This window comes from Peromyscus californicus, unplaced genomic scaffold, assembly GCF_007827085.1.
Source record: "Peromyscus californicus insignis strain IS unplaced genomic scaffold, ASM782708v3 Scaffold_6__1_contigs__length_162567912, whole genome shotgun sequence".
In the NCBI taxonomy this organism is placed as follows: domain Eukaryota; kingdom Metazoa; phylum Chordata; class Mammalia; order Rodentia; family Cricetidae; genus Peromyscus; species Peromyscus californicus.
The window spans coordinates 56,259,234-56,283,310 of NW_026294584.1; positions in this window are offsets into that span (position 1 = coordinate 56,259,234).

Genomic DNA, 24,077 nt, shown 5'->3' on the forward strand with positions numbered 1-24,077 from the left:
ACTGTATCAAAACATGCTTAGCTCAGTAAAGACCCAACATTTACTTTTGCTTTTATTACTTATGCTTTCTGGATCATGCCCCCCTCCCCACAAAAAACTTTGTTTAGACCAATGTCCAAATGTTTTCCTTAGGTTGTCTTCTGGGATTTTCACTTCATTTTCATTCACTTTTATACACAGTAGAAAATAGATGTCTAGTTTCTTTCCTTTGCATATAGATACCCAGAACCTTTCATAAAAGGAGTGTACTTTTTCCAGGGTATGATTTTACTGCCTTTATTGTCATCAATTGGCTGTAAAAACATGGATTTAACCACAAAGATACCCACACAACAGACTGCTGGCAGTGGTCGAGAGACAGCCCGAACTGACCTACTCTGGTGATGGGATGGCCAAACACCCTAATTGTTGTGCTAGAAACCTCATCCAACTACTGAGGGATCTGGATGCAGAGATCCATGACTAGGCCCCGGGTGGATCTCTGGGAGTCCAATTAGCGAGAATGAGGAGGGTTTATATGAGCGAGAATTGTTGAGACCAAGGTTGGATAAAGCACAGGGACAAATAGCCAAATGAATGGAAACACATGAACTATGAACCAATGGCTGAGGGGTCCCCACTGGATCAGGCCCTCTGAATGGATGAGACAGTTGATTGGCTTGATCTGTTTGGGAGGCATCCAGGCAGTGGGACCAGATCTTGTGCTCATTGCATGAGTTGGCTGTTTGAAACCTGGGGCCTATGCAGGATTGTTTGGCTCGGCCTGGGAGGAGGGGACTAGACCTACCTGGACTGAGTCTACCAGGTTGACCTCAGTCTGTGGGTAAGGCTTTGCCCTGGAGGAGATGGGAATGGGGGGGGGGGGGTTGGGGGGAAGGTGAGGGGGACGGGAGGGGGGAGAACAAGGGAATCCGTGGCTGATATGTAGAACTGAATTGTATTGCAAAATAAATTAATAAAAAAAAAAAAAAAACCAGAAAAAAAAAAAAAAAAAAAAAAAAAAAAAAAAAAAAAAAAAAGAAAAAAAAAACATGGATTTAAACTCTGAGTTCTCTTTTCTACTAGTTTGTGCTTTTGGTTTTAACGTGCTGTGTTGTTTTTGTTTTTGTTCTTTGTTGGTGGTGGTTTTTTTTTTTTTTGTTTGTTTTTTCCCCCCGAGATAGGGTTTTCCTATGTAACAGCCCTAGTTGTCCTGGAACTCGCTTTGTAGACCAGGCTAGCCTCGAACTCACAGAGATCTGCCTGCCTCTGTCTCCCAAGTGCTGGGATTACAGGCCTATGCCGCCACCAGCTGTCTTAAGTTGCTATTTTGATTAATGTCACTTTCTAGTATGTTTTGAAAACAGATATTGTGATACTTATAGCTTTGTTCAGAATACTTTAGCTATTTGGGATCTTTCATGGTTCAAAACATTTTCTTTCTGTGAAAAGTATTGATATTTTGACAGTCTATTAAATATACAGATAAATTGGCATAATGTGTGTTGGATTATTTAAAGAGCTGTACAGAGAGGGAACATGGAAATAAATAGAGGCTTGGTCTGACCTTAGGTGGGACTGTGTTTATTCATGACAAGGGGGCACTTTTATCACCCACATGTGCAGAAGATGGGACGTGGCCCCTTATAGAGGTAGGAATGACTTCCATAGTCCACAAGGACACTGAGAAATGTAGATTATCGGTAGGAAGTTATCATCCCATTCTCTGAGAGGCTATAAAAAATGCAAGACGGGTGTTATAACTGTCTTCTGCTGAGGAGGGTCTTTGTTGGATGGGGTAGTTCTGGCTCCATTGAAAAGAGCATCCTCTGGTCCTCTAGCCAGGGAAGAGTCTTAACTTGATCAGCTAAGATGAGTCAGACAATTGCCATCCTGTATTCCTGAAGGGACTTGTAAAACAATTATTAAGTGGTTATAAGCAGATGGCTTGTTTACAGAGTAAAACTGAGAGATATTCTGGGAAGGTTGAGGGATAGGAAGGAACAGAGGCAGGAGAAGCAGAGTGAGCCAGTGAGAGGAAGTGGGCATAGAGTTGATTCAGGGTGACAGTGAATGGTCCCATTGCCAGGGAACTACAGAGCATCAAAGTACAGGAAGAGGAGAAAAAACAGAACTAATGTAGAGAACTGTGTCTGGCCAGGGGTAAAAGGGTTGAAGGTCCCTTTCACGTAGAGTTTCTCCACAGCATCTAAAAGGGCTTTTTACAGATGTATCAGGAACCAATGGAGCTGTTGTAGGGTGAGAGCTATTGGGAAAGCTTATGTGGAGCATTTTGTTTGCGTAGAGGGTGAAGTTCAGCAAGTAAAACATTTAAAAGACAGGGTAAAACTATAAGAATAAGGACAATGAGTAAAGGAATGATCTAGGGGAAGAGCCAGGGTGGGAGTAGGTGGGGAGGGGAACCAGAAGCCCATACTTCTTTGAATTTTTTCTGGTACCTGTTGCAAGGACCTAGACCCTTTTCAAACCAGTTAGGATTTGGTGGCATGGAAGTAGCATTGGTCACAGAAAAAAGCACAAAATGCCATCCTTAGCAATAGTCAGACCTAGCTAGTCCTTTTTAATTTTGAAGTACTGCAGCAGTCAAAGAGGTTGTTTGTTTGAACATCCTAAGGGATGTTCAGTTGATCTGAACTGGGAGACAGAGAGAGGTTAACTGATGCAAAGAAGACTTCGGTCCTGCTGTTTCAGATCTTAGTCCCCAAAAGCAATGTCCAGAGTGGCAAGAAGAAAGATGAGTTGGATGGCCCATGGCCCATTAGTCCACTTTCAGAGGGTACCCAAACTGCTTTTCAGGGTTTGGGGGTGTTGGTCTCTTGGTGACTGCTTCGAGCTGACATATGATAGTTGAAGGGAGCAGCAGTCAGAATGCCTCAGCAGAGGGTCCATCCAAGGGGCCACGAAAACACAGTCGGCAAGAATTCAGAACCTAAGTCAGCAGGTAATAACTGTACAACTTTGTGGGGAGGGTTAAGAGACAAAGTTACATGAGGAAATTTTTTACCTCAAGATTAACATGAATCAATCAATATAAGGTTAAGTATAAAGTTAAGGTTAAATGTAATTGTACAGCCGGTTAGACCATGACCAGAGTTCTATAAAAGGATAAGGTAATTGTAATTAGCAGTTTTATTACATCAGACTCTTACATAAGGAACAAGCACCCAGCAACTTTGTAAAAGAAGTCAGTTAACGTCAGCATCTAAGAAATGAATCTTAATAGCAAGTGTCTAAAGTGACATTCCTTGCTTCCACATACAATAAACTCAGTATGTTTGCTTCAAATATTACCAATATCAGTGATTACTAATAAAGAAAAACAGTATCTCAAGTAAAGCACAAATTTTAGTTAGAAACAATCTGATAAGGTGAAATTTTAAAAATTGGGACTATTACCTTAAATGACCATAGCTTATCTACATATAGTAAATATATTTCATATTGTCAGGCTACATAAAGTGACAACTTAATTCTAACAAAAAGAAATTATTTTTAATTTTCAATGTAAAAATACACTCAGAGACTGTGACTGCCTTGCTTTCTCAACAGGCACTCTTCTAGAACCATTTTAGAATATCCCAAGTTACTATCCAAGTCAGGGACTTGCATGTCAAAAGTAAATGATTCATTTTACAAACTTTACACTGCACAGCCAGAATGTTTTTCTGAAATTAACCCTACTAACAGACCTCTTACAAACCTCTGCATTCTCATTCTATCCACTCAACCAACAAATGAAAGATGAAAGCAGTCAGTCATGTCAGATCTGTAATAAATAACTTACATCATAGACTGAATTAACAAAGAAGGTTAAAGTCAACTCTTTGCTCCTTCTGCCGATGGATAAATTTCTAGGTCACCACATACTAAGAGCAGTAAGCATAATTCTTAACATCATTCTATTTAGAAATAGATTGGTTGTTTAGAGGCATACTTTGCAAAGAAAGTTTATCAAATTAAGTGAGCTTTTGGCTTTTGGAATGTCTTAGAAAACATTCACAAGAATCACTTTCAAAGCCCGTATCTTCCTTGCAGGCTGTAAGATAAGAGCACAGACACTGGCCCAAGAGCTCTCTATAAGGTAGAGACTAGGTTACATCCTCAAAGCACCACAGGTGAGCCCCAGTTGGAGAGAATCTTCTTCATCTGTCATCTCCTGAAGAATCTAAGAGCTTAAGATATCACTTACTAGAATCATTTGTTGACTCTACAAATGTAAAACCAACTCTCAAAGACACCACTTGGATGTGCTGAATAACTTTCCAAAGCTGTGAGTTTGATGATAGAGTATTTGGCATCTTCCTTTAATGAAGAAATATGGGTGGCTTGTGTGTAGACCCTGGAATTACCCTGTGCTAAGAAGAATTGAATGCCATGATAAAGGGCATAACCAATTGAAGTAGGGTGCAGGTCCCATAACAGCCGGAGACATTGAGGGCAAAATAGTGGTATTTGCCTATCTGTTGTTTGAGACATTTAGGATGTGACTGTAGACTCTGAGATATTTCATTGGCTAAGAGACTCCATTCCCCTGTCATGTGAGACATGAGAGGTAATTCATCTTTACATAAGGAGGAGGTTTTACTCTGGTTTGGCCTAGCTGCAGCTGGTCAGACCTACACAGTCAGAAGTTGTCAGGCCTATAAAACTGGAGGCAGAAGCAACAGACTTCTGGAAGGTCTTATTTTCCATGTGTCCTTGTCTTGTAATGAGGCTAGCATGCAACGTACTCTGGTGGGATAGTGCTCCATCCAAGGAACTTGTGCTCATCAAATTGAACTGCTTGTGACTTGGGAGTTTCCAAGTACGTGGTTGTACTGTAAATCAACCCATTTTACTCAAGCATTCAATCTTTTATAACCAATTTTTATATACTTGATTTTGAATATTATTTTACATTAAACAGATTCTAAGTTTACTTTAAACTTGTTTTGCTTTACTTGCTTCAGGCTTAATTTTGACAACATATACAGAATACTGTATGATAGAATAATAGAAAACTACATGAGAATGATGGGAAGAAGAAGGGTGGAGTCAGGGGAGTCACCAGGAGACACAGAGGGAGCAAGACATGCTGGAGAACTGGTAAAGCCACAAGCCATAGATTAATCTAATACATAGATTAATAGAAATGGGTTAATTTAAGTTGTAAGAGCTAGTTAGTAATAAGCCTGAGCTATCAGCCGAGCATTATAATTTATATTAAGTCTCTTGTGGTTATTTGGGAGTGACTGACAGAACACAGAAAAACTCCACCAACAGGTCTCTCCTTCCATGTTTCTCTGTGAATTACACTTGTACTTAGCATGACTGACCATTAACTTGTACATTTTAAATATCTTTTTTAACAGTTTACAATAAGTTAGTAACTATTTTATAAAATTAGGATTTATAATTTTATCCCTGTTAAGTCTGAACCTTAAAATTATAATTCTCAAATTAAAGATTCTTTAGTACCAAAATAAAACTTAAAGCCATAATCATAGTCCACAGAGAGACTGGGAACCTTATTTCCCTGATTCTTTTGTAGTGTACCTTTACAAAATGCCAGTTTTTTATATGAGTCAGTTTTGTTAAAACAAACTGTCTAAGAAGCCTGGTGTTGCCTCCTTAGTCTAAAAAAGGGAATACCGTGATAAGTTGAGGGATAACACATGACCACCTGTAAACACGATGACTACAAAGTAACATAGCACACACTTTCTTTAACGTTAGTAAAGATGGCAACTGAGTCACATGATTGCCAAGATAATGGCATGGTTGTTATTTACTCCAAGGTGAGCCTAGATCATCAGCCATGAACTTTTTGGCTCTACTTCATTTATTTCTGCTCTAATTTGGGGTTTGGTTTATATTTGAAATCAAAGCATTTGTGAGTATTGCTCGTTTTATTTGCACTGTTTGTATGCAGGTTATTACTTGTTTGTATGTACACTTATTATTTATTTGTTTTTATATAGCCATTTATTATTAGTACTGAATCTTAGAACTGCTTTGAGTATTATTACATAGGTCTAATGTTTTGTTGCATCATTTAAATATACTTTTTCAAGAAAAAAATTTTCACTTCCATTTTGAGTTTTTCATTAACCCAAAATAATGTGTTTGTTAAAATTTACTACATTTGTATAGTTTCTAAAATTTCTCCAGTTTATTTCTAGGTCTCATTTTTTCCATTGTTCTTGGAGAAGGTACATGCTAAGATTTTAATGTAAAAAAATTTTTGAGATTAATTTTGAGGCCTAGCATATAGCCTGTTAGTTATCGTATGCATTGCTAGGAAAAATTACCTGACAGAAGCAACTTAACAAAGAGATGGCTTCACAGGTTCAAGTATATCCTGGTGAGGAAATCTGAGGCAGCTGTTCACATCATTGCACATACAGTCAGGAAGCAGAGAGATGGATGTTAGGATTCTGCTGCCACTCCAGCTGCATGACCGTACATGCGCAGTTCAAGAGCTAAGCAAGGGGTCTTGCGTCTTATGTCATCCATGTGCTGCATGATTGCGCAAATGCGCGCTGCGTGGTCACACAATCAGCGCATGTGTGGTGTAGCTCTGTAAGCCCACCTGTGCATGTGCACAGGAATCCTTAAAAAGCCAGACACAGACTCTTCCTCTCTCTTCTCTGCTCTCTCCTCCCCCACTCTCTCTATCTCCTCTCTCTGCGTGTGCTTTTTCCCCAGGCCTGGTTTTTTTGTTCCCCACCCCCCCAATAAAGCTCTGATACTGGGTTTTGTTGTGGCTTGTGACCTTTCTGCACGGTAACCAGTGCCACTTATCATTTTTAAAACCAACATTGAATACTAAGTTCACCTCAGTTTCTTCTTTTTATTCAGTCTGGGCCCCCAGCCAATGGAATGATATTACCCTTATTCAGGATGTGTCTTCTTACCTCAATTAATTTAAGGAAACACCCTCACCAACATTCTTGGAGGTTTTTCCTCTAGTGATTCTAAATACAATTCAGTTGATCACCAACATTTGTCATCACCCTGCTAGTAGAGCATGTGTCCATATGTGAGAGAAACATGTATTCTGGAGCTACTGGTTAATTTATTCTGAAAATATTCATTAGGCCCACTTGGTCCTAACATACTTTAACTCTGATGTGTTTCCGGATTTGTTTTGTTTCCTTTACTTTGAGGAAGGAGCTGAAATCTGCCCATTGCTGCAAGTGGGGTGTTGGGAGCACAAAGGTCTTTGTGCTCACAGATCACTAGGGAAAACAGGAATGTTAAACATGCAGGGTTGTCTCCTCAAAGGAAATACATGTTTTTATCAAAAACCCCTCAGGTGCCTGCCCTGAGGAGATTTCTCCCAGAGTCCTGGGGAAGACACTACAAGCAGCATGGGTTACTAATCTGAGGGATAGCAAATGAATCTACTTACACAAAACTCTTCAGTTCACTCACTTTATTCTTCTAAGGCAGAATTCTATCTACACAGCTTCAATTCCATTCTCATACTTAGCTCCTCTCTGTCACTTCTTCTCCTGTCCTGTAATAGCTCTAAGTTCTTTCCTTCTCATTCTCATCTTCATCTTCGTTCCTCTCTCCATCTTTGTTCCTCCCTTTCCTCTCCCCGTGACCTATCTCCATACCCTACAATCCGCAATACTCTGGCCCTGCCACTTTCTGGTCGGATAGGATAAATCTGCTTGGAGTTAGGAAACCTGCCTCATAGCAGGACTGTACCTGGTATGAAAAAACCCTTTTGTTCTGAGTTAAATGTTGGAGGGGAAATCTGGGGGCGGGGTGGGGGTGGGGACAACGACGGGACTAGGGCTGTGTAAGAAAGGAGGGTCTAAGCTTAATTTACGTAAGAAACAAAGCTATGTACCTGACATCTGCCTGGCCTAGGCAGGTCTCTGTATGGATATTTACCTTAATTAAGGAGACTAACAGGCGATCTGAACTGCTTATTCTGTCTGTCCTTTGTCCTTGGATGTTAACTAAAGGAGATATCTAATTCTCATGCTAAAAACGGAGAAACAAAAGGCCTAGAAGCAGGAAGCCTTGCCTGTGTGGCTGTATCCAAATACCTTAATTGTGTATGCCCAAAGAGTGATCAATCCACACTGTTTAGAAGTTCTTAGGAAAAAGAATCAATTGGGGAAGCTATAATAGCACACATGAAATTCATAGCAGAAAACAGCTGATATATTCAAAAAGCCAAATAACACCAAATACTCCTTGAGCCTTGACTTCCTCTGGAAAGTCTTTGACCTTCCAGGTAATAGCTTTTGTTATAGTCAGCTGAATTCCTGCTTCATCTTTCTGTGGCTTGCAGCAATGTTTTCCATCCAGAAGGCTGGGAGTGGATGTTGCTAATGGCCTGGTAACCTTTGCTATCCATGGGGCCAGACCTCACTCAAATACCCCAGAATGTTTATTCCAGACTCCCCCTCCCATCCTTAGAGGAGATGCCACATGTGATGTATAGCACAAATGATCTCTGTGCTATCTGAATGACTGAGACTACTCCAGATCCTTCCCTAGAACCCACTTTCTTGGAAGAAATGATATGTACTTTGAGTTGAGTTTTGATGTAATTACGCCTCCTTGTGCACCAGGGATTGTATTACACCTGGAAGCTTTTTTCTAAAATTGTACTGTTTAAATATGCTTACAATAAACCGCCTGGGGTCAGACTCTCTAGAAGTTCGAACCAGCACCAACTAAGTTAGGCTGAACTGAATGTTCCTTCTTGCCTCTCTAGGTTCATTTTTCTAAAATCCATAAATCTTGTGGTGTTCACCAACAATTATATATTAGTGTCTCTTTTTCTTTTTTAGATCTTGCTTTGTATAAGGGAGTACATCTATATTTACTATGGTTGTTTCCTCCTCTTGAATTATATAGCAACCTTGTCTTTCTATAGTTTTGTTTTGATTTGTTTTTCAAGGCACGGTTTCTTTGTGTAGCCCTGGCTGTCCTGAAACTCACTCTGTAGACCAGGCTGGCCTCAAACCCACAGAGATCTATCTGCCTCTGCCTCCCAAGTACTGGGATTAAAGGCATATGCCACCACCTCCTGGCTTTCTCTATATAGTTGTTAATTTAATGTCTATTTCATCTGCCACAAATCCTTTTGTACTTGGCAGTCAATCTATAAATAACAGATAGACTCTCTCTAAAGAGTAATGATAGTTGGATTCAGAGTAAATATTACTGAGTGAAACACACATGCCATAGAAGCAAAGAGCAAATAAGAAGAGAGAGAGGAAGGGGGTGTTTTAAAGACAAAATGGGGGAGATTACATAACTGTTTTGGAATAATAATCCTGGATTCAAAATTCAGTAATGAGGATGGCATCATTACATATATAAACAGGCAGTTGGTAGATTATGTCACTGCAGAAGTATTTTCTAAGTAGGGCTCTGGTGGCTCTCCACGAAGTTGTAGTTCTGGCAAACTCTTTCCTGGTCATTCTTTTTATCAAGCACACACATGTAAGTTTCCATCCTTTATAATACTCTAGCATTATTTATTTGTCTGTCTGTTGCTTTTACGGTCCCCCCCCCCCTTAGGGCTCTGTTTTAATCCTCAGAACTTTCATAAAGGAATCTCCTACCAGTAGAGTATGTCTGTTTCCCCAGGACACCAAAAGGCCGCCCTATTTCCCTTTTCTGTCAAAGGCAAAAATGCAGTGGGCAATTAAGGAAGGTCATAACATCTGGGCAGAACGGCTTTGCCTTAGATTTTTATGGGGGAAAGTAGACATATGTTAGCTGTGATGATTTGCAGGCAGGGTTCTTTTGCAATCAGGAAAGTCCAGGTCAGTTGGCTGAATAGAAAATGTATAGAATTATGTTTAACTAGTTTAGGAACATGAATAAGTTTTAGCTTTTTCCACCAAAATATTAGCAAACACACACACACACACACACAACACGCACATGCGTGCATGAGAGAGAGAGAGAGAGAGAGAGAGAGAGAGAGAGAGGGAGAGGGAGAGGGAGAGGGAGAGGGAGAGGGAGAGGGAGAGGGAGAGGGAGAGGGAGAGGGAGAGGGAGGGAGAGGGAGAGGGAGAGGGAGGGAGAGGGAGAGAGAGACAGAGAGAGAGACAGAGACAGAGACAGAGAGACAGAGAGAGAGACAGAGAGAGAGAGAGATTTCTAGAGAGGGAGAGGGAGAGGGAGGGAGAGGGAGAGGGAGAGGGAGGGAGAGGGAGAGGGAGAGAGAGAGAGAGAGACAGAGACAGAGACAGAGAGACAGAGAGAGACAGAGAGACAGAGAGAGAGAGAGAGATTTCTTAGCATGAAAATCTTTCCAAAGCCCAGGGTTCAGGTGAAGCTTAGCACTACAAGAGGCCACCTCAGTTTCACATGGCATGACACTTTTGCATAAAGCAGGACCAAGGAACTGTTCTCTGAAGCTGCTCTGAGGCAGGAAATAGTTTACTGCAGGTTAATGCACAAAGGCTAGAGCATGCCCAACATCACAAGGATGGGTCTTTACACACTATGGTTTCTCTGTCCTTGGGATATTGTTTCATACATTTTGTTTGGGTAATTAAAAACTACTAGTCAGTGATGACTAGAATGAAAATGGAAGTGAATGGCAACAGGCCGCAAGGGAAACATGGGCATGACAAAACTCACCGGCTCACTCGTATAACTGGACTGGACATTGGCCAGCCCCCAATATTTCCTGTTTTGCTGTGTCTTATCCATCAAGGGCCCCTTGCTCCTTTACCACAACACAATCTAGATCACAAGTAGTCAACTTGTGAAGAGTCTCAAGTTGAAAACAAGTTCCTGCTTGCTTAGACTGGTTTTTAGAATTGGCTGATTTTAGAATAGAATGTATAGCAAAAGACACCAAATTGGTGTTGGTTAATCTGTTCTTATTTCCCACCGTTTTCCTCTTTCCATAGGGAACTCCAGGCAAGTTTGTGTGAGCTCATGTGTACATTTGAATAGAACAAGTCCTTCCTAGTTCTCCGTCCCTTCCTCCCCGAGAACATCTAATCCCCCTTCCCCAATTCCTCATATAAGCAGCTTATTCTAAACTCAGATATCACCTCTTCAAAGCTTTCCTTGATTTTTACTATCTACAATAACGTCCCTGGCACACTGCTATCCTCTTCAGAATGGTTATCTTGTTGATACATTTATTGACTTTCCTGGGCTAGGAAGTCGTTTTGTCTGATACATCTAATGCTTCACTCTCACTGTCAGTCAGAGCACATGATTCACAGTAACACCTCCCTTTCTCTCTGTCTACATTTTTTTTTTTTGGTAGGGGAAAAAGCAACAAGGTATCTTAGGGATACCTTAAGCACCTGAGATGGTTAATCTGTATTATCAACTTGATGGGATCAAGAATCACCTAGGTAACAGGCTTCTTGTACCTCTGAGGGATTTTCTAGGTAAGGTTCATTGAAGAGGGAAGACCCATCCACTGTGACACCATTCCATAGGCTGGGAACCTACATCAAATAAAAATGAAAAAATGGGCTGAGCATAAACATTCATAGACCTCTTCTTCCTGACTATAGATGCAATGTGATGGCACCTTCATGCTCTTAGTCACAATAAGTGATAACCTGATGGGTGGTGCCATACTGCCCTAGAGGGACTGCCAGACAGGGATATAGTGAAAAGGTTTGAGTGGTGTCATAGTGCTCTATTGCTGTGAGGAGACACCATGACTGTGGTGGTTTGAATAGTTATGGGCCTCCAAAGACTCATGTGTGTAGCATGAATTTCTGAAGGTCTTACTAATAAAAACAAACCTGGAGCCAGGTAGTGGGGTAAACGCTGAAAGATCAGAGAAGCAGAACAAGCCACATCCAACCTCACCTTGCCAATTCCTCAGCTGATCTCGTTTCCTCAAACTGAAAGCTTCTGAGTCCTCACCCAAATGGATCTCAGCTGAACTGCTGCTCAAAAGCCTATAAGCTTAAAAAGCTTCTAGCTCCTGGTCCTCATGCCTTATATACCTTTCTTTTTCCTGCCATCACTTCCTGGGATTAAAGGCATGTGTCTTTTCCAAACAAGACATGAGATCTCAACTCCTGGGATTAAAGGTGTGTGCCACCATGCCTGACATCTATGTCTATCTAGTGGCTGTTCTATTCTCTGACCCCAGATAAGTTTATTAGGTACACAATATATTGGGGGACACAATATCACCACATTTCCCCTTTTTTGTCTAAAATAATAAAAGAAGCTTATAACTAATATAAGATAAACTATATCCAATAAGTATATACAATATTGGGGGACACAATTTTACCACATATGTGTTTGAATGCTTGGCCCACAGAGAGTGGCACTATGAAGAGGTGTGACCTTGTTGGAGGAAGTGTGTCACTGTGGGCACACGCTTTGAGGTCTCATATGCTCAAGCTATTCCCCGTGTGGTGCACAGTCTCCTTCTTCTGCCTGTGGATCATTATGTAGAACTCTCAGCTCCTTCTCCAGCACCATGCACACCACCATATTTCCCACCATGATGATGATAATAGACTAAACCTCTGAAACTGTAAGCCAGGCCCAATTCAATATTTTTTTTTTGTAAGAGTTTCTGTGGTCAAGGTGTCTTTTCACAGCAGTAGAAACCCTAAGACAATGACCATGGCAACTCTTATGGAAGAAAGCATTTAATTGGGGCTGGCTTACAGTTTTAGAAATTTAGTTCATTGTCAGCATCGCTGCATGCAGGCAGACACAGTGCTGGAAAAGTAGCTGAGAGTTCTACATCTGGATCTTCAGGCAGCAAGAAGAGAGAGCCACTTGACCTGGCTTGGGCTTTTGAAAACTCCAAAGCTCACCTCCACTGACACACTTCTTCCAACAAGGCCACACTTCCTAATCCTTTCAGAAAGTGCCACTCCCTGGTGACCAAGCATTCAAATCTATGAGCCTATGGGGGCCATTCTCATTCAAACCACCACAAGTGGATTAAAAAAATGTTTCCTGGAGCTTTAACTAATAGTAAAACTGACTCTTTGGTGGAGGAAGGTGGCCAGTGACAGGAAATGGAAAAGAAGGGTGACTATGAGCAATATACATGCCCTACATGTATGGTGATGTCACAAAGAAATCTATTATTGGGGGCTGAAGAGATGGCTGTTCTTTCAGAGGTCCTGAGTTTAATTCCCAGCAACCACATGGTGGCTCACAATCATCTGTAATGAGATCTGGTGCCCTCTTCTGGTATGCAGGCAGAACACTGTATACATAATAAATAAATAAATTGTTGTTGGCTGTTTTGGCTCTTTTTTGTGGGGGCCCACAACCCAGCTCCCAAATAAATCACACATGGAGGCTTATTATTACTTATGAATCCCCGGCCTTAGCTTGGCTTAGTTTCTAGCCAGCTTTTCTTAACTTAAAATATCCCATCTACCTTTTGCCTCTGGGCTTTTCCCATTTGCTTACTTCTGTAAATCTTACTCTTACTCCATTGCTGGTTGTGTAGCTGGGTGGCTGGCCCTTGGAGTCCTCCTCCTTCCCTGGCTCCTAGCTCCTTTTTAATCCTTCTTCCCAGATTTCTCCTTCTATTCATCCTCTCTGCCTGCCAGTCCTGCCTATCCTTTCTCCTGCCTTGCTATTGGCTGTTCAGAGCTTTATTAGACCATCAGGTGTTTTAGACAGGCACTATAACTCAGCTTCACAGAGTTAAACAAATGCAACATAAACAAAAGTAACACACCTTAAAATAATATTCTTCAACAATAAATCTTTAAAGAAAAGGAAAAAAAGAAATCTATTATTGTGTATGCTGCTTTAAAAAGTACACTTTCTAAGGAAAAGAAAACAGATTTGGGATGAATCAATATTTGAAATCAAAGCCAGGTGTTCTTTCCTGGTTATATATTAGTTGTGGATGGTAAAAATTTTGTCTCTATAATTATGAGCTTTTGCAACAAAGCATATAGACATTTCATTTACTGAAATGGAGAAAGACAAGACTACTTAAGGGGAGGGAAATGATTTAATATAAACAGCATAATAAAAATTTATATTAAAGTCTTACTTGATATATTTGTCTCGATGATGATATGCTGTTGTTTTTAGGTAAATTGATTACAAAGTTTGTGGGGGCATCAAAAACTCTAAAGTTAAAAAACAGTCTTTTTTTTATTGGTAAAAACTTTGTAAATAATGAACAGACCATGTTCTAAAATGAGAAAAACTCATTATACCAAAAGGGGGGAAAATCCCAATTTAATAAATTGAATGCAATATTTTTCAGTATCCTAATAGTATTTTTATGAAACTAGACAAATTGATTCTTAAATATACCAAGAGAAAAAAAATACATAAGAAGAACCAATAACATATTTTAAAAAACATCAATAAGAGGATTCGTTTATCTGCTAGGTATCAAAAATATCTATTATCACTGTTATTAAAACTAGCTAGTATTGTCCTCTAATTAGATATCTTAGCAGACTAAAATAGATTTTAGAAATAAACTAATGTATATAGAAATGTACTTCATGATAAAGCTGACATTTTATATTAATGGGAAAATACAATGGTACATTTAGTAAATTTTCTTCATAAAATTGTGTATACATGGAAATGATTAAAAATCAATGCCTATATCACACCATAAAAGATAAGTTTCTAAAGTATTAAAAAGCAAAATACAAAAGTCAAATCTACCTGGTGTGATGGATGCTTCATGTATGTAATTCCAAGATTCTAGAGAGTGAGGCAGGGGGATTGCAATCAGACCTTCACATAAGCAATTGTGGAACCCTTCTGACTGCCCTTTGACAGCCCACAGAGATTCAGATCTGTGGGACCCAGGCATGTGGACTTTCATCAGATGCCAGCAGCCCAATCTAAGCTCAACCCCCTGAGCACAGCAGGGTGATTTTGTAGGTTAGTAACTGGGTAAGCGTGGGGAGACAAATGGAAAAGAGATGGTTTTTTATTTCAGCCCTTCCTCCTTCTACTTTCCCTACTTTGGCAGCAACATCTAGGAGAAGAGAAAGATCAGGGGCCCTAATGAAAATACCCAAAGGTTTGGGATTTAACAGCTCTCTCCTGATTGGGTCTATATTTGCATACACACTCACACCCAGCCAGTCAGAGCCCATTTGAATCTAGAAAACAGCAGGCTCTGGATAAACAGACATGTTAGAAGGTCCCTCCAAGGAAGAGAGAGAGGAAAGTTCCGTGCGGCTCCCACACAGATTCTAGGTTCTATCCAGAATCTATCTCTCAGCTGGCCCCTGGCTGTGACCAGAGGCCTAATTCCCATCCCCAGACACTCAGGAGGAAGAAAAGTGCTCCCAAGACTTGCCAGAGAGGTTCTCAGGGGATCTACCAACTGCGGGTTGCTTTTACTCACAGAAACATTGCACCTACTTTGTATGTAGGGAATTGTTTGCTGCCTCTGGGTCATCGCTTCTGCTTCAAGATCCACCAATTCTACCTCAGCCTTCGAGCAGCACAGTGGGACTTGTCCTGGCCATAAACTTATTCTGCTAGTCTCCTTCATGCCCTCATCTCTGCAGACTTGCTTGGCAATGGATGCTCTCACTTGGCATTCTGAGACCCTCTAGACAAATAAAGTTCTACCTATTTTAATCACTGTCTGCCTACTCCACTCTTGGCAAAACAAGAACCCTAGGTGGAAGAATGGACCGCACTGCAGATGCCCTTTGTCATTTTGTACCATCTCAAATCAGTATGTGGAAATAGTTTCCTTCAGCCTGAAGGATGTTGCTAACATTAATTATGATGCATTTCTGCTGGGAACAAATTCCCTTAGCTTTATTTTTCTGAAAATGTCTTTGTCCCACATTCAGTTTGGAAAGATGTTTTTATTACGATAGAAAATTCTAAATTAATAGGAATTTTCTTTCGGTGCCTTAAGGCCTTGTTCACATTACTTTTTGATTTAATTAGTTACTGAATCTAGGTCTGGGATGAGTTTGTTTGCTCCCTCCTCCATACCATGTGTATGGTGTTTATTTGTGTGGCCATTTGCTTTTTCAAGTGTTTTTCCGACTGTTGGCTTTCAGCTAGTTGATTGTGATGTGTTTAGAAATAATATTCTTCATATTTAGCACAATTCTACTATATTGAGCCCCTTAAATCTAGGGATTTAGAGCATCAATTAAATTCATAAATTCCCAGCCATTATTTCTTTAAACATTTTCCATTTTCCTTTCTTTGTCCCTTCTTTTTGACTCCCCTATACACATTAGACTGTATGATATTACCTTAGTTCAAAAGAGACCATTTTCAGTATTTTTTCTCTTTTTGCATAGTAACTTTCTGATGAAATTCAATGACTCTTAGAAATTCTAATCTTCTGATATATCACATCTGTGAATTGTTTGTTTTAGCTATTACATTTTTCCAAGCTATACATTTCATTTGTTTTTTTGTAAGTGTCCTTCATGTCTCGTTAAATACTTGAACATAATTATAATGGATGCCCTGGGTCTTTATCTGCCAATTCCATTGTACTTGGCATTTCAGAGTCTCCATGGAGCTTTTACTCTCTGCTATGGGGTAAGTTTTTGTGGGTCTTTTAATGGCTTATATCAGTTTTTGTTTGGGTGCTGGACATTATGATTTTTAGGTTGTTGAGTGTCTATATTCTGCTTACTTCCTTTAAATATTTTTTCACATTTGCTTAGCAGACATTTACCCAAGATTCTCCTCTATCCTATTAATGTTTAGGGGTAGTTTACAACAGCAGCCACTCTAGGACTTCTCACCCTTACTACAAAGGGTCGCCTCTTCTGATGACTGTCCTGTGTGTCTTATGAATTTAGCAGTAGATCCCCTCCCTGGTTGAGAATTTCAACCTTGTGTGGGCTCAGGACTGATTAACATATAATATTGCTCTTGACTTGCTCTATTCCACCAAGCAAATGTCTACAAATGTCTAACATAGAGTTCAGTCAAGGATGCATAAAGAACTCCACATATTTCTGGATTCATTTTCTTTATGCATTGGGTTGCTGGTACTCCACCCTGCAAATGCCAGCCATCTTGGTCTTTCCCATTCTTATCCTTAGCATTTTCAAATCTCAGTGATGCTGTTGGCTTTACACGATTTCTCCTCACTGTTGTAGTGTGGAAATTACCACAAAACAGAAGGCTGAGATGACCATAGGGTTCATCTAGTTCTGTCTCTCATGTATAGATTATACCAGGTAGTTATTGTCAACCCAACTCAAATTAACTGAAACGAGGGAACGTCAGTGGAGGAGCTGCCTCCATCGGAGCGGGTGATGGGCGTGTCTGTGAGGGGTATTTTCTTGATTGGTGATGAATGAGGAAGGGGCCAGCCCACTGTGAGTAGGCAGGCCTAGGCTACATAGGAGAAGGATCTGAGCAAGCCAGGGGAAGCAAGTCAGTAAACAGTGTCCTCCATGGTTTCTACTTCAAGCCCCTGCCTTGAGTTCCTGCCTTGTTTCCCCTCGGTGATGGACTTCGATCTGTAAGCTAAAATAAGCTCCCCCGCCACATTGATTTTGCTGTGTTTTATCACAGCAATAGAAAAAATATCTTTTCTGTTTGATTCTTTCATGTCCAGTTTTCTATTTGTTTATGCAAGAAGACAGGTTTGGTGTTAAATGGTTGTATGTGGGGGGGAAATAAAGTTCTTTCCATTAAGTTTAAGATCAAAACATAAATCCCCCAAAGGTCAATGGAAACTGCATGTGCATAGTCAGTTGTTTTTGACTGTTGGGCCACAGCTTAGGATGGGCAATTGATTTAATTGCCTTCTCTCATTAAAACCATATCCTGTAGAATGTCGGTTTTTGTCTTTTCACTTTGAAATTCAGCTATTCCTCAAAGACTGAATTCCTCAGTCTTTTTTTTTTTTTAAACAGTCTGTAGAAGGTAAAGTTCTTGTTCTCTGTTAGAGAGAGATTCTCTCTTTGGTGATTTTTTCTGCCACTTAGCAGTAGTCTGATATACTTTTTTTAAAAATTTATGTTGTAATTTGTTCTATGTTATGATGTGGTCTGTTTTTTATTCCTTTTTTTTCTCTCTGTGTAGTCCTGACTATCCTGGAACTCACAAAGCAGACCAGGCAGACCTCAAACTCACTGAGCTCCGTCTGCCTCTGTTTCTCTTATTAGTTTTTTATTTCTTTAATCGCATAAGATTATTTGTGATCTTTTTCAAATGCTCAATCTGAAGATTTCAGATTCGGTTCTCAATTTCATGTAAGTGACATCCTAAACCCGTCCACTTTGATCTTGGTTTGATTATGCGGCTTTGAATATTGACTATCCATTGTGTCAGCCACTTTTCACTGCCCTGATGAACACGCAAGAGGAACATCTTAAAGAACAAGTTCACTTGACTCGTGGTGTCAGAAACTTCCAAGGTCAGCTGGCTCTGTTTCTCTGGGTCCAGATGAGGCAGAATGTCATTAGAGCAGAAGAGTGTCACAGAGGATGCTAACCTAAACAGGACAAGACAGGGTACTTCAAAGACACTGCCCCAGGGATCCATCTCTTCCGGCAAGACCTCACCTCCTAAAGTTTCATTTGCTTTCCAAAACGATACACCAATAGAGACCAAAGCCTTCCAACCCATGAGCCCCAAGGAAGACATTTGAAGTTCAAACTACGTACATGAGTCACAGTGCTGTCTTGGCTTAGGACAGTGACTCTGGGATTGTGAAGTTTCCAAATTAGATTTTTTTGACAATATCAATTAATAGTCTTTGGACAAATTTATGGCAAAAACTTTCCAGTGAGCTTTTTCATAGCTGATTTTTTTCTCCTTTTATTCAACACTCTCTACAAAGACCAAAGACACTGTGTTAAATTCTCATGACTGGCTTGTGAATGTCAGTGGATTATGCAGGATTACATTTCCAGCATCTACCACATAAATCCCAGGTGACATCTCTTGCCCCTAGTGTGCTTTGTAGTTTGAACTCTTGAGGGACTGAATTTCTATTAACAGCAGGTGAATACAGACTTATTCCCTTTCTGTTACCTAAGTGCATGCTGAGTACTGGTCTAAACATTTCATACATGTTATTTCATTCAGTCTTGGTAATATACTAAGTGATCTAAGTATTACAATTAGTACTATTTTATATAAAAAACAGATCTACAATAATTTTCTGAGGATTTGTTGAACAAATAGGCTTTTATCACTTAATTTGCCTCTTGCTTTTGTTACAGGTAGCTCCAATCTCATTCCCATGTTTTTAAAGTTCAGATACACACCCACCCACATATATACACATATTTATATGCATATATATACAGTGTACACATGTGCATTCTTATACTCATGTGCATATAAATATAATTGCATACCTTTTTATAAACAACATATATATATGTTCATATACATATGTGTTTAATAGCCTTAATATCTTCACGTTTTTAGTGAGAAGATGTTTTAGTTTGCTTTCTGTTGTTGTAATAAACATCATGACCAACAACAACTTAGGGAAAGAAAGGGTTTGTTTCATCTTACACTTCCAGGTCACTTCCCGTCATTGAGAGAAGTCAGTGCAGAAACTAAACCAGGCACCATTGAGCACTGTAGCTCACTGGCTCACTCTCAGGCTTATTCCCAGCCCTAGGTTACACCAGCTTTCTTATATAAGCCCAGGCTCACCTGACTAGGGAAGGTGCTGACCACAGTAAGTTTCCTTCCACATCCATCATTAGTCAAGAAAACGCCCCCGCAGACACGTCCACAGACCACTCTGACCTAGGCAATTCCTCAGTAGAAGTGTCCCTTTCCCAGGGGATTCTAAGTTGTGCCAAGCTGACAGCTAAATCTAACTAGGCCAGAAGATGTATATTTGCTGTCAGTTAAGCCTGGCATGGACCTCGAATGTGTTAGAATGTTGAAATTTTGGGCTGTATATGTGGCTTATATGTGAGCAGGGCAGAGTAGTGAGAACATCTGATTTCATTTTGAATTTCAGAGAAAACTTAGCAGGTGTAATGAGTCACATTTCTCCAGTGCTTTAGAGCTGCTTTTGCTTTGCACTCCGACTCCAGTCTCCCCCCTTGCACAGTCCCAACCAGCTAATGTGCTCTATCTTTCTCACTGAACTTTAAAAAAAGTGCTTGCAAGTGTCCACAGCCTTCTCATTCCAAGACCTCCGTTGTGTTTCATGGCAGTACACAATCCTCCATAAAAAAATCCTTGCTCTCTACTTGTCCCAACTTAGATGGCACAGTGATTATTTTCAAACAAAAATGTAACCATGACATTTCTGGGCTGAGAATAATAGGGTGGTGTACACCTGTACACACACACACACACACACACACACACACACACACACACACACACCCCTAGAACTTGAGGTAAGATATATATTTGATATGTTCATTGGTTTTATAGATGAAGTCACAGCAAACATAAGCAGTTTAGAAAGAAATGAAAAATGGAAAGGAAGGGAGCCCCATGCATGTCAAGTTTCCCACAAAAAAAATGTGATTTACTATGATTTCTACTCCATCAAATCTTGATTAGGGCAAAATACAAAACAGTAAATGATGACCTGAAAGCACCAAACTTGTTGGTTTTCATCATTAAAGTGTATATTTTTTATATAAAGAATGATTGGTTAGTTTACAACTACTTTGGGACAAAGTCCCACACTCCTTCCATTGTTCCCCAGAATTATGTATCCCATTTTATTTGTTAGTTTTTTTTTTTTTTTTACCATATTAACCTTTCCGTACCTTGGCTACATCAATTGCGAATCCTTTATACATTTCAGCTCCGCATTCTGCTTTATAATATAACTATAAAAATTGTATCCAATAATTAGTCCTGACATTGCTGTTGTGAAAAGTGTGTGATGTTTCAGACCTGAAGCCCCACGAGAACAGGAACCTGTCCTGTCTTGACTCTTGACAGGGTACTATGGACATATTTAGACTCAGTAAGTGTTTGTTGGCAGAAGGAAGGACAGATAGAAGTAAATATAGGGAACTTTGTGCTTTTGCTCAAAAGGAAATTGGTGGGTTGTGAATACAATCCAGTGGTGGAGTACTTCCCTGACACATGTGAACCCCAGGTTCAGTTCTCAGCACAGAAAACCGAACAAGCAACAACAACAACAATAAGAAATTGGTCCACATGTGCACTTGATTGATACTTGGCTACAAGTTCTATGCTAGTTTTGATAACAGAGAAAAATAAGTCTTTCTCTCCTTAGCAAAGAAAGATGGCATTTAGAAAGAGGAGATTGAGATTTGATGACAGATCTTCTCTCCAGCTATTTTCTTCTGAAGGGAAGCATCCCATCTTACGATCTGGAGGTGATTTCCTCCAGCCAGGACGGAGACAGTTGGCTCCGCTTAGCCTGCCATGTCGTGGTTGTGGAATACTCTTTTAATAATGGTTGACTAGAGTGGCAACCTTTGGCATAGTTTATTGCACTAGAGTTAACCTCCACTCCTTCTAAGTTACTTTTGGTGTTTTCCTCTTCCCAAAGTAAAGCTTTGCTCAATATTCTTATGCCTTTCCAGTTTATAAGCACCGGACCTTACCATATCTGGCAGCTGTCTGCCAATTATAGATACTCACAGTAGAGGGCAGCAAAGGAGCATATGTCAAGATGGAATTACTGGCACGCATCTCGAGGCCCTTTCCTGGGCTCTCTTTGGAATGGTGTGTGACTAGGTCTTTCAGAGGAAGACCCAAGCGACTCCTGGAAGTAAAAGCGCAGAAGACATTATGGAAATACATCACTAGATACCTCAAAACTTGAAAATCAAGGAATTTTAGACATATTGATCTATCTTATGTCTTATTTCATGGACTAGAAGGCACATAGTATTTTTGACAGTAACAGAATTTGCCTGTTTTTTTTTTTAATGATTTATCTTGTTTTGTGTTTGTTTTTCTGAAAAAAAAAAGTGTCAGTGATGCTATTTTAACAGACTGTATTTTATTGCTTGAATAGGTGGGACTGAAGTATGACATAGAAATCTTTTCATCTTTTCAAAGGTCATCCCTAAGAATTAATATCAAGTAGCCCAATGTTTTCTTAGGTATCCAAAGGGTTAATGCATAAAGAGAAATAAGTTCTGTAGCACTGTATACTTTGCATTATGAGCATTTGAACAGGACTGTAGTAGATGCAAACCCTTGCTGGCCCCGTAAGATGCCTCTATTGACTGAGGAGCAGCTCAGAGCAGTGTTCAGCTAGGCTGAGGTCGTCAAGTTAGACTACGTTAGCTCCATGGAATTTATACAAAACCCTAAAGTCTGCAAAGCTTGACAGATGGAACAATCTGTATTTTTTAAGGTCTCCTGTCACAAGAGGAGGGAGAGGTTGGCAGGACAGCAAGTAGAATTACACTTGGCTGTACTTAATGGTCAGTCACAGAGAAAGTCACTGTTAAACCAACATCCTTATTTAGAGGATAAACAACTATTCTGGAGTGATACTGTCCACACTACCTGGAAGACTTTGATAGATCCAGGCACAAAAGTAAAGGATGCAACAACATAGCTGCTTGTCAATGGCATTTGTCCAGAGAAAATTGCCAGAATAACTACTGAAAAAAAGCAGAAAGTAAATGTTCATATTTGTCAAGGAGGATCATACTCATATAGACAAATGATTATTCATGGCAATCATAAATAATAATAGTTGTTTGTATCAATGAAAATGTAATTCCATGCTCTGTAGAGTCTAAGGTGCATTTTCATTCTCTGCATATCAACACTCTGACCTCAATAGCACCTCTGACTGATGGCGGGCAAAGTGATTTTTTTCAGGCAAGAAGAACATGGTTCCCATTACATGTGAATACACAATTTAGTTTCAGCTGTTTATTTCATGTTGAAAGGGATTGTTCACCAAGACAAATTGTAAAATCAAGTGTGTGAATGTGTCTAGAAGAAGGCTAGAAAAACACTTTTAAATGGCTATAAAACAACAACTCCAAAGGGTAAGAAAATATTGTGTCATGATTTAGGTGGGAGTTTTGCTTTGTGGTACATAAAATAATGATGTATGTTAAAATTAATAATATTTCATATTTGATAAAAAAAGGATTTTTTCCATTTTATGAGTGAGGAATATGAAGCCCCAAAAGACTAAAAAATTTTCCAAGAGAAAACAAAGAAATATAATTCCCATCTATTATAAATTGCTTTATATTCCAAATAGATACTAGAAGTAACTGTCACTCACTCTTTCCCACTCATTCTCATTAAAAACTATGAGTGTTTTTATCTATACATTTGAAAAGAAAATTAGGCCTTTGTAAGTGTATTAAAAAATCTGGAACACCAAATTAGCACACGTACTGTGATGTTCTGTCTTAGCATAGAAAAGGAATTCTTTTTTAAAATAAAAGAATTGGTTCTTTGAGTTTCATACCATGTGTTTTGATCATATTCATCCTCTCTTCCAACTCTTCCCAGATCTACTCCCTTTTCCTACCTACTGACTAGGTGTTCTTCCTCCTTCCCTCCTCCCTTTATTTATCTCTCCTTTTCTTTCTTCCTTCCTTTCCTTCCTTCTTTTCTTCCTTCCTTTCACCCTTTCTTTCTTTCTTTCTTTCTTTCTTTCTTCCTTCCTTCCTTCCTTCCTTCCTTCCTTCCTTTCTTTCTTTCTTTCTTTCTTTCTTTCTTTCTTTCTTTCTTTCTTTCTTTTCTTCAAGACTGATTTGTGCTGCCCAAATATTCTTGCATTTGTGGCTGTCCACTGGAAAATGATCAGCTTACCAGGCTATACTCTTAAAGAAATCTGTATCTACCTCTCCTATGCAAGAAAATGAATTTTTAGAAACCTAAATATCAGGGTTTATTTTATTAATTGTTAAATTAAAATATATTTAAAACAGTATGACTATAGAAAGTTGGTAGAATAAACCCATAAAAACCCATACAATTGTTTTACTGTGAACCCTCCCCCAAACCTAATGCCTGAGCATCCTCATCCATGCTGTAATTAAAATTCCAAACACACAGATGTAAAAGAAACTGGTGAATTATTTTATTGTAAGCATTATATCTGCTTATGTCAACAATTCCATGTCTCCTTGCTCTCTAAGTAAAACGTGGACTACAGTTTGAACGTAATATACTTAGGAAGCCAGCTGTTTCAGAGGACCATAACTGGGAAC